Source organism: Nicotiana tabacum, chromosome 11 (genome assembly GCF_000715075.1).
Source record: "Nicotiana tabacum cultivar K326 chromosome 11, ASM71507v2, whole genome shotgun sequence".
Classification (NCBI taxonomy): domain Eukaryota; kingdom Viridiplantae; phylum Streptophyta; class Magnoliopsida; order Solanales; family Solanaceae; genus Nicotiana; species Nicotiana tabacum.
Genome location: NC_134090.1, coordinates 113,279,356 through 113,292,074, shown reverse-complemented (window position 1 = coordinate 113,292,074; position 12,719 = coordinate 113,279,356). Strand labels below are relative to the sequence as shown.

The following is a 12,719-nucleotide window of genomic DNA, read 5'->3' as shown; positions in this document are numbered from 1 at the left end:
TACAAAACTGCTCGATTTTGTTCGACTCGATTTCTATAACTGCTGAGGTTCATAACGCTGTTCCTGCTCTTCAACATTGCTGGGCTCCATTTTCAAGTTTCTTGAACTCTATTTAAGCGAGTTTTGTTGGTTCGCTGCTGTCGAGGTGGACACAACATCGTCGTATATACCAAGACAATCCCCAGGTTCTGCTCGTGGGAGTTGGTACCTCCCCTTATTCATTTTCTTTTATTGTGTTAGTTAAATTATTGCAATCTTTGTTCCTATTTGTTTATCCATCATATTAGTGCGCTTATAGTTGTAGAATGTCTTTGTCTAACTTGGTATGTTGCCTTGTGTGTATTAGGGATTCCCTTAGTCTGTCGTAAGTATAGTGGCTGTGGTCTGGGATGGTCGAGTGAGGTCATGTCCTCGGGGGAGCGGGGGGGGCGGGATGTAGGGCGGGGGTTAGGGGGTGGGTCGGGAGGCAATGAAGGTAAAGGGAACAAGGGTGCCTATAGGTTAAGAATCGGTTCATGGAACGTAGGTACATTGACGGGTAAGTCTATAGAGTTGGTAAAGATTCTCCAGAAGAGGAGGGTCAATATAGCGTGTGTCCAGGAGACAAGGTGTATAGGGTCGAGGGCGAAGGATGCGGATCGGTATAAACTTTGGTACTCAGGGGTCGAGAGAGGTAAGAATGGAGTGAGTATCTTGGTGGATAGAGAACTTAGAGAGTCTGTGGTCGAAGTTAGAAGAGTGAATGATAGATTGATGGTTATTAAGTTGGTGGTTGGTGAGTACACCCTAAACATCATTAGCGCTTATGCGCTGCAATGGGCCTAGCTGAGGAGGTTAAACGACGCTTCTAGGAGGGGATAGATGAGATTGTGTGCCAGGTTCCGCCTGGCGAGAAGCTATTCATAAGAGGGGACTTCAATAGTCATATTGGAGCGACCGCATGTGGTTATGGCGAGGTGCATGGAGGCTTTGGTTTTGGGGAGATGAACGGTGGAGGTACTATATTGTTGGACTTCGCTAAAGCTTTCGGGTTGGTGATTGCGAACTCTAGATTTCCGAAGAGGAATGAGCATTTGGTTACTTTTCAGAATGCGGTAGCGAAGACTCAGATTGACTATCTCCTCCTCAGGAGGTGTGACAGCGGGTTGTGCAAGGACTGCAAATTGATTCCGCGTGAGACACTCGCGACGTAGTATAGACTATTGGTGATAGATGTTGGTATTAGGTTAAAGAGGAGGAAATGAACTGCTCGGGGAACACTGAGAATCAGGTGGGGAGCCTTGACTAAGGATAAAGCCCAAGAGTTGGAGTGGCGGCTGGCGGCTATGGGTGCTTAGAGGAGCAGTGGGGATGCAAACACTATGTGGTCAGCAACAGCAGACTGTATAAGGGCTTCTGCGAGAGGGGTATTAGGGGTCTCTACTGGTGTCTCTGGTGGGCATAAAGGAGATTGGTGGTGGAATGAAGTGGTCCAGGGTAAAGTGAAAGCGAAGAAGGCAGCATACATGAAGCTAGTGGGGAGCATCGGTGAGGAGGAGAGGAGAGCGTGCATGGAGAGATATAAGGTAGCTAGGAAGGAAGCTAAACTGTCAGTCATAGAGGCTAAGACTGCGGCTTATGGTCATTTGTATGAGGAACTAGGGGAAAAGGGCGGGGAGAAGAAGTTATTCCGGCTGGCCAAGTTGAGAGAGAGGAAGGCTCGGGATTTGGACCAAGTGAGATGCATCAAGGATGAAGATGGTAGGATACTGATGGAAGATGCCCAGATTAAGAGGAGATGACAGACTTACTTCCATAAACTTCTGAATGAAAAAGGGGATCATGATATTGTGCTAGGCGAATTGGAGCATTATAAGATTCACCGTGACTTCGGGCACTGCATACGTATCGAGGTTGAGGAGGTTGTGGGGGCTATACGTAAGATGAGTAGGGGCAGAACAACCAGACCAGACGAGATTCCGGTGGAATTTTGGAAGTGTGTAGGGAGAGTAGGTTTGGAGTGGTTGACTAGGTTGTTTAATGTTATTTTTATTGCAAAGAGGATGCCGGATGAGTGGATGTGGAGTACGGTGGTTCCATTGTATAAGAACAAAGGTGATATCCAAAGTTGTAACAATTATAGGGGTATTAAATTACTGAGTCATACCATAAAAGTATGGGAGAGAGTCATTGAAGCGAGGGTGATGAGGACAGTGTCTATATCCGACAATCAGTTCGGGTTTATGCCGGGTCGTTCTACCACAGAAGCTATACACCTTGTTAGGAGGTTGGTGGAACTGTACAGAGAGAGAAAGAAGGATCTGCACATGGTGTTTATTGACCTAGAGAAAACATATGACAAGGTTCCTAGAGAAGTTCTCTGGAGATGCTTGGAGATAAAAGGTGTGTCGATTCCCTATATTATGGAGATTAGGGACATGTATGATGGGGCCAAGACTCGGGTTAGGACAGTAGGAGGTGACTCTGAGCATTTTCCGGTTGAAATGGGGTTACACCAAGGCTCTGCGCTCAGTCCATTCTTATTTGCCCTGGTGATGGATGCATTAACAAACCATATTCAAGGGGAGGTGCCATGGTGCATGCTATTTGCCGATGACATAGTTCTGATTGATAAGTCACGAGCCGGGGTTAACGGGAGACTAGAAGTTTGGAGATAGACTCTTGAGTCTAAAGGTTTCAAGCTGAGCAGAACAAAGACGGAATACCTGGAGTGTAAGTTCAGCACTGAGCCGGGGGAAGTGGGTGTGGATGTGAGGCTTGACTCACAGGTTATCCCAAGTAGAGGCAGCTTCAAGTACCTTGGTTCGGTTATCCACGGGGAGGGGAGATCGATGAGGATGTCGCACACCGTATTGAGGTAGGATGGGTGAAGTTGAGGTTAGCATCCAGAGTTTTTTGTGACAAGAGAGTGCCAACGGTACTCAAAGGTAAGTTCTATAAAGCGGTGGTTAGACTGACGATGATGTATGGGACTGAGTGTTGGCCTATTAAGAACTCACATATCCAAAAATGTTGAGGTGGATGTGCAGGCACACTAGGATGGACAAAATTATAAATGATGATATTCGGGAGAAGGTGCACGTGGCTCCCATTTATGATAAGATGCAGGAAGCGAGACTCAGATGGTTTGGACATGTATAGAGGAGAAGCCCAGATGCTCCAGTAAGGAGGTGTGAGCGACTGGTTGTGGAGGGCACGAGAAGAGGTAGATGGTGGCCTAAGAAGTATTGGGGAGAAGTGATTAGGCAGGATATGACGAGGCTTCAGATTTCTGAGGACATGACACTTGATAGGAAATTATGGAGGTTTTGATAGGAAGTTATGGAGGTCGAGTATTACGATTGTAGGCTAGGAAATAGCTGAGTCTTGCGTTACCTTGTACTGCTGTGAGCCTAGTCTGGTAGGGTTTTTGTCTGAAATAGCTAGGGGCGTTGCAGTGTCTTACTATTTTCTCTTTTCGGTGCAGGACCTATTTACTAGCCATCATTTTTGTTTTGCATTTTTCCTTCTGCATTTTATGTTCCTATTTTTCCTATGATCTCTGTGGTGAAACTAATATTCTCTCCTTTTTGTTTTTCTTATTATCTTGAGTCGAGGGTCTTCCGGAAATAGCCTGTCTACTCCTTTGGGGTAGGGGTAAGGTCTGCGTACATACTATCCTCTCCAGACCCCACTTGTGGAATTTTACTGGGTCATTGTTGTCGTTGTTGTTGTTGTTGTTGTTGTTGTTTTTACATGAATATTTTAATAAAATAATAGTGTATGTATTTATTTTATATGGTACCACGTGACCATGATAGTAAGTTATATAAAATGTGTTAAAAGTGAGTGGTATTTTAAGTAATTCGAGATAATTCTTAATTATGTGGGTAATTGACAATTACCTAATAAACAAAAATCTAGGATAAGACCACCACGTGGCAGATTTTGCAAAGCAAAAATTTGTGACTCATGCCGATCAATGGTGGGATATTTAATTTGAGATGGAGGGGTCACTATTTGATGACACATAAACTTTTGTAGGTAGATAGCAGAAATGTAAACGGTGAATCAAATTTGATGTACTAGTAAATGGTATTTCCTGTTTTCTTTCAAGTCTTAATAGTATTAGGTAATTGAATGATTAGATCTTCAGTATGCTACATCATTCCTCTCTTTCTTTCAATTTGGTGTCCTTGTTAGATGTTTTCTAAAACTCCTACTCGTTAGGATGATGTGGAGAAGAACAAACTTCTTAAATCTCCTTGTTGAATGTTTGTCCTGACCTAAAAATGTTTCTACTTATTTAGGTGATAATATGGCTGTAGTTTCGAGGACTAGAATCCGTGATAATGGAAAATACGGGTGATTGTTTTCTTTAAAAGCATGAAGGATAGAACCTGGAGCATAAATCCTTACTTTACGTTATCAAAAAAGGACATATGTTTTAGCAAAACTAGTTGGATGTTTCTATTGCCTTTTGAGCTGCTTTTTTGAGCCCAAATCTGACATAGGTGAATGATTATTGTGATTTTGCTCATATGTTTGTTGATAATTATGTATTACTTGGCAGTAGAGGATTCGTGTGCCTTGCCAAGATGAGGGTGAATACTTTTTAAAGATCTCCGCTAATATTAGTTCCTTCCTCCAGGTATATTAAGGCTATCCCTTCTTTCTTTTGGCATGATCCAAATTATACAGAAGAAACGAGCAACCGCACAATTTCCATAAATGACTCTATTCACAAAAGTATTTGAGATGCCTATGTTTTTGAATTCCCATAAGTCTTATTATTCTATTGTTTGTTCATAGGTCTCAGAAAAATACGTAAGTTGAAAAAAATTTATTTTACGATATTAGTCAGATGTATAATGGTCTTATGACGTTCCGAGAAGTTTTATTAACGTACTTCTCATGCATTGCACTCATTTACATGTGCATTTACCCATGACTCAGACGACGCTATATATGCGTATATATGTATATGGAATATGGAAAAAGGTTACGGCGTTATGTACGCACCACCACCTGATCAGCTAGTATACGTTGATGATTTTGCACACATGGCACCAGATGACATTATATATGTATATTATATGTATGTGGGATATGGGAAAAGGTTACGGCGTTATATACGCACCACCACCTGATCAACTGGTATACATTGATGATTTGCCCACAGTGGCCGAGATGATATGATGGGATGCCCTCAGAGGCTTGATGATGTTATGAACACATGTACCTATGCACGACATGACATTCATATGTATATGCATGACACTATAAATATTTCATGATTTACAGAGTTATCCAGACTTACAAGTCAAGTTATTTACTCTATACTTCTTCCAGGTCTGTTATGTACTTGATGATTTGCCCATAATGACCGAGAAGATATGATGGGATGCCCTCAGAGGCTTGATTATGTTATGTACGTACAGACCTATGCATTACATGACATTTATACGCATATGCATGACACTATAAGTATTTCATAATTTATAGAACTATCCAAACTTGCAGGTTGAGTCCTTTACTCTATGTTTCTTTCATGCTCCTTATATATTTATTTACATGTCTTACATACTCAGTACATTATTCGTACTGACGTCCTTTTGTTGGGATGCTACATTCATGCCTGCAGGTATAGATAATCAGTTTGACGAGCCTTCATAGTAGACGAGATTGACATTCAACGAAGGATTGGTAAGACTCCACCTTATTCGGAGTGCAGTCGAGTCTATGAGTCATCATGGTTTTTTATGTTAAAATTTTGCTACAGACATATGGGTAGGCCGGTACCTAGTCCCATTTGATTTCATATAATCGTAGAGGCTTTTTAGACACAGGTTTATTATGTACGGTATGTCAGAGGCCTTGACGGCCCATATGTGTCCATCTTTTAAGAAAAATAGTTCACAGATACAATGTTGTCCACTTAAAATTGTACATTATGAGTTGTAGCCATATTGGCCCATGATAGTTACAAAAGGAATAAATGAGTTACATAGTGGTTCGCTCGGGCCAGTATGGCACCGGGTGCCAGCCACGCCTCCCTAGGTTCGGGGCGTGACAAGTGGTATCAGAGCGAGTCGTGTCCTAGGGAGTCTACAAAGACATGTCTTGTAGAGTCTCACTTATGGATGTGTTGCGCACCACAATTTATAATTGAGAGGCTATAGGGCATTTACGAAATGTTTCCTTTCTTTTGTTTTCAAATCATGCCAAGTCGTAAGAAGTCAGTATGAAGCTTTCGCCAGATTTTGTATGCACCAGAGGTGCAAGTATCGCAGTATTTAAGGCGTAATGTGGAAGAGAGGTTATGAAAGAAAAATAAGATACGATGCGATATTGAAAGATAAGTGAGATAAAGGTGAAGAATATAGGAGATACTCAACTACAAAAAGTTGTGAATAGTCGAGACTTCAGATATAGTTTAGGTTTTAACCTAATTTATATATGAGACCCTAATGAAAATTTTCTAAATCTCTAAGAGTTAACATTCGAGGACGAATGTTCTAAAGGGGGGAAGGATATTACATCCCGTACTTTAATATTAGGATAAGTTGTAATAACCCATATAAGCTAGAAGGGATTAAGACGATTCATGAGATTATAGATGAATTTAACTTTCAAATCTCGGCCATGTGTCCTGTTGTCTTGTTTTCAGTTATTGTTATTTGTATGAATCTACCGTTAGTTGGATTTTCCTATTTGATGCTCTAGATGCTATACCTGGTGGAGATTCGTAAGTGTTGTTCTAGTTTTGATTATGATGCAATGTTGGGAAATGAGCCCCTTCACAATATCTTCAAAAGTATTGCTACGTTACTAGAAATCCTGCATGTTTCTTCATTATCTACGATAAAATTGAATCATGATTTCCTATGTGTCCTTGTCATTTTATTAGCAAAAGTATCTTGCTAAAAGTAGATTGCTCTTCTAAAGAGAATGTCGTGACTATGTTATTGCAAGACCCTATATATATGATTCTATATATTTGATATGATATTTTGAGTGGAATATTTTTGTAAAAGTTTGAAAATTATGATTCTATATAGTTATTAATATTACTACTTTCGAAAATACTTTAAGTTATACACATAAAATAAGAAAGTTTATAAGATTTTCTTTATTGTAAAGATAGAAATTACTTTCTCACAAGAAAAGAAGGTTATCTTTTTACCATTTTAAGAATTAAGAGTACGAAAATTTGTGCTCTTTATATGAGATTAGGAAAATTATAAGTTGAGAAAATATATGTATTTTTTTACATGAATATTTTAATAATAATAGTGTATGTATTTATTTTATATGGTACCACATGACTATGATAGTAAGTTATAAGTAAGTGATATAAAGTGTGTTCAAAGTGAATGGTATTTTAAGTAATTCGAGATAATTCTTAATTATACGGGTAATTGGTAATTACCTAAAAAACAAAAATCTAGGATAAGACCACTGTCACACCTCCTTTTTACCTGCGCCGGCAGGGGCGTAAGGGAATTTTTTCCAATTAAAGGACAATCGAAACGAGATTTATTATTTAATTCAGAGTCGCCACTTGGGAGATTTATGGTGTCCCAAGTCACCGGTTGAATCCCGAATCGAGGAGAAGAAATGATTCTGTATTACAATCCGCGAACCAGAAATCCGTATAAGGAATTCTGTTAACCCGGGAGAAGGTGTTAGGCATTCCTGAGTTCCGTGGTTCTAGCACGGTCGCTCAACTGCCATATTCGACTTATTTATCTGATTTTATACATGTTAGACCTGTGTGCAAATTTTAACTCTTTCCCGCTTTTATTGTTGTTATTTTAAGAGAGAATTGCAACGTCGTGAAAACACGTCTCGAACCACGTCACATCAATGCACCCGTGGTTATTGACACATTTCGACTCCGTTGAGATTTGGATTTGGGTCACATAAATGTGCACCCGAGTTTAAGAAAGTAATTTATTAAAAGCGCGCCTAAAGTGACTAGCGCGTTATTATTTTGAGAAAAGTCGTGAAATTTATTAGACGGTCCGTCCCGAAATCTAAAGTATTTTAACGCAATATTTACTGAGGGCCCCGCAACTTATGCGTTTTATTTGGCGAGTCTCGTCTCATTTATTATTTAAAGGCTAATCCTAAAATGACTATTATTCTTCTATTTATTTGTCTCTAAAGAAATAAGTAAAAGGGGGCCCTAATTAGTTAATATTAGAAAATCCTATAGTCTATCAATTGAAAATTAGTAGACCAAATGCCATTTCAACTTTAGGTCCAAAGAACCCAATCCATATGCTGGATCGAGTTTTGAACTACACGACTCGGTTATTTGATTCTGCTAACATTCATGAATAAGTTAACTGATTCAAATTCAAGTAGACTATTGATATTAACCATTAACATGCAATTACTTGTTCCTACGTCGAAATAGTGAGCTTAACGAACAAAGGAGAGGACATCAATAACTAGCATGTTGGGTTGTTTTAAAAGCGCGTTTAACCTGAAATCGGAATAAGCACCACATGTTGACTTCTGAATTAATTGTAGGTCCAAACAATACTGATATCCGATTTTTAACTCAATGTTAATTGAAATCAGTACTAAACTATTGTAAGTCTACAACTAATGAATACACATTAACAGTTTAAACAGTCCTAATTAGGTACAAACTTCACAGTCTACATTTCATTGAGTTATAGATCAAATTGGACTATACAACTGTTGCGACCAAAAGACTCACGCAAGTGTACGTGATCGACAAGTAATATAGTAGTAAGTAGAGTATCGTTCCCACGAGGAATTGTGATCAACTTATCGACTGATGTAGACTCAAACAATTATCAATTCAAGTTAAATTATCACAAAATATATAAAGAACCAATTTACAACGTACTTAATAATTGCACAATAATTCAACACAAAATTACTACACCAATTTCACAATATGTTTATAACAATTTGGATAAATATATTCCCGGGTCATGGACTTGCTAGAAATTATGCTACTATTTTAGCTTTAGATTAATTAATTAAATTATCCGGGTTATTGATTATAGGGTTAATAATATTCATAAGAATCTTTCGAGTTCTTATGCATCTATTCAAGTTAAACTAATACCTATATGTCTATGGTATTAATATTAGCAAGAATGCATTTACAACTCCTATTTTTCAACCAAACAAGGCAATTAAGTATATGTCTATCTTAATTGCAAATCTTTCACCCGATGCCCAGGATTCAGATCTTGCTCTATTTGATTCTATATGCAATCAAGAATTTCCTTTTTCAAGTTTAACTCAAGATTCGTAAATAATATTTCACTGTTAGCTACGCAGTAAAATAATTAGAAGCAGAATCAAATAAACAACCCATAACGATAGATTCAAGATCTTCAATCTAAGCTTCAAATAACATAATTATCTAACATCCATGACCCAAGAATATTTGAGTTTTTAGCTACTCATAATCATACAAAAATCAACAATAAAAGTTTTAAACATAATATTAACAAACAAATAGAAGAAAGTTTAGAAGAACTCTTTGAATCCTTGCTCCAAGATGTTGTTCTTCTTCTCCTTTCTTAGCTCAAAGATGAAGCTCCTCCTTCTTCTATGGCTTTTTCTCCCTCAAAATCTGATCTCCCATCTCAATAGTGGAGCTTTACTTTATGTAAGTTGAGTGGATCCTCTCATATTTCCCATTTTTCTCTCAAATAATTGATTTCCCGGACTAGACTAGCGCGCCTGCGCATCTGGGCGCGCTAGTTTGCCCAGTATTCTGTCTTGGACGCGCACAACTAGCGCGGCCGCGCATCTGGGCGCGCTACTGACCGCGCTATTGGGAACTCGATAAAATTCAAAACATGAAAGTTGTAGCCCTTTAAATAGCTTTCCATCAATATATTATGGAGCCCAAACGGTGTTCTGAGCAAAAAGTTATGGCCATTTTACTCAACTTGATTCCAACTTGATTTATTTAGCTTTTACTCAGACTTCAAAGCCTCAAATTACTCAAATTCATCCCGAATTAATTCTTAAGTTGAAAACTCTTCCTGCAAGTCATAAATCATGAATTTAGTATAATTCATAATCATTTAAGCTCAAATATTTGTAAAATGCAATAATTAAAGTGTTGTTACTACGACTAAAACACGAGTTTTTAGCCTATGATCAACACCCCACACTTAAACCATTGCTCGTCCTCGAGCAATTAACATACACTTCAGATAAGGACGATCTTTTTATCAAATAATTTCTTGTAATAACACATGTTGATACTTAGGTACCAATTCATAATAATTCAACCTCAAGACATGACTCACAAGTGCCGCGCATTTTCATAACTTGCTTACTTGCTCTAACACAAAGGTAAAAAATTCTCCTTGCCTTTAAAAATCATGTGCCCTCCCACAAATAATATAGACTAGTTCCTCTCAAAATAATAATCAAGAATATTTAGGAACTCAAAATAGGAAGAATTAACTCACTCTTAGAATAGAACTTCATGTGCAACAGATGACATACCATATGCTTGCCCCTAGTGTAATACTCTACTAATTGAACTTATTCAGTCAAGGATCTAGTAGGACTTTTATTGGTTGTAATGTAGGCTAGAAAAAAAAGGTGTGAAAAATATAGAATGTAGTAACTACACCTCTTTGAACACTTCCAACATACAACATATTTCAAAATTTCAGCATCATTCCTATGTTAAACCATCTCCAACCTTTTTGAGATTTTACATACTAACAACAAATTCCATTCTCTTCAAGCACCTTAGGTTAGGGAATGTTACTACTGAAAATTCATCCCCTATATATATACATATATACATATATGAATTATTCTTCACTCTTTTTTTTTGATTTATTTTTCAAATAAACCAACCAATCTCTTCTCAACTTCTTCAACATTAAAACAACATTAAGTGCTCATGAGAGATAGAGGTGCAAACAACTAATATATTACATAAATTGGTAAGGTTTATAAAGTGGGTGCCAAAGAAATAGGATTAACGGCTCAAAAGGTTTGACTAAGATATATACAATTAGGTGGAAATAATTATCAAACTGGTTCAACAAAGAAATGCCTATATCATCTCCTAAACTGAATAATGCTACTATTTCGCTTTGCAAAACACTTGGGGGCAAGTTCTAGACATCAACTATTATACATAGAATATTCCAGCAATCCTTACTCACATATTGGCACACAATTCACTCAAGCTTGGATCTTTCTCGACTCTCTAGTCAAAGCAGTTAAGCATAGTCATAATTATATAATTTAAGACACTTACTTTAGAATCAAGAATTGAGATTTGAACATCACAAATAAGGCATATATCACTTTTCAAGCATGTGCATTTGAGAAGAATTAACTCTTTAATTTAGGAACTTTTTATTCAATTGACATAAAGGAGAAAAAAAAATTACTATACCCGGTTCAAATACACCCTTGGAAAAGAACCATGGCATAAAGAAAAACCAAGGGGAATTATTTAAATTAAACCAAAACTAGCGTACATTAAACTGAAAAATAAAATAAACAAAAATATATTATTATTTTTTTTCGAATTAATTCTGATTTTTTTTTTGTTTTTTTTCCCGACTAAATCAAGAAAATCTAGTAGCAATATTTCGAAATTAGGACTACTCTCTATCAATACTGTAATTTAACAAAACAAACTAAAAGAAACTTCAACACACTAAATAAAATCAAAAAAAATAATTAAACTCAATCAAACAAAGAGCAATTTGACAAAGTAAATACATTATAATAGGGGCAAACCACCCCACACTTAAAAACTTGCATTGTCCCTAATGCAAAATAAAAACAAAATAGATCAGAAAAAATACTCCCTGAGGCCATTGGCCTAAGCATCTTCTTCTTCAAATGTGCGCAGATATTCCTCGTCTTCTGAGGGAACATTGTCCCCATCCCCATCCTTGTCGGCTACTAGATGCAACCTCAGGTAGTCCAATGTTTGATCTTTTGCTTGGGCGCCTAGACATTTTATCTGCACAACATGATATATTAGCTAAAAAAATCATTTTAGAGCAGGTGGAGTAAATACCTCACACTTATGTTAATATCATGTTGACACTTAGTATGTATAACAGAGATTCAGACTATCCTGTTCTTCAATTAGAATGATATAATGTTTATCGGTCTACCTAATATTAGAGATACTTACTACAATTGTACATAAAAATATAAATTACAAACTAAGCTGAAAATATAAACAATAAACATAAAAAGAAATTAGTCTATTTAACAAAATTCAAAATTATTATACAAAATATACTACACAGGCGTATATACAAATCCTACATAGACAATATACAATGTGAACCACTTTTTGCTTCCACCTTGAACTTATGAATTGTACCCCTAACAAGGCATCAAGTTTGTCGCTATGCTTCTTTGGTGGGGCTACAAAGATAACCAGGCCAAGTAATAAATTTTTCACTCGACACTTCTCGGCCTTTGGATGAGGAATGTAATTTTTGCTTTTTGGCACAATAAATTCAAGAATATAGACACTTTCATCCTCACTCTCTGACTTCCCCATAGGGTCAGGTGGCTCGATTACTATCTTACTATCTAAACACAATGTGGAAAAATGATTGGAATGAGGTCTAATGCGCCATGACTCATAAATTTTACTACTATTTACATCCCCATTTATACAAACACTCAATTCTTCTAAAGTAATGTTATCTACTCCCTCACATGACTCTAGAGCA

The 12,719-nt window shown here is 37.3% G+C and overlaps 1 long non-coding RNA gene across 1 annotated transcript; it reads left to right on the top strand.

The window, feature by feature from the left end:
• Positions 1-474: 474 nt before the first annotated feature.
• Positions 475-6,859, top strand: LOC107830921 (uncharacterized). Its single transcript, XR_001658253.2, has 3 exons — positions 475-4,074; positions 4,553-4,630; positions 5,624-6,859. It is a non-coding gene; the product is annotated as an uncharacterized LOC107830921 (long non-coding RNA).
• The last annotated feature ends 5,860 nt before the right edge of the window (positions 6,860-12,719 follow it).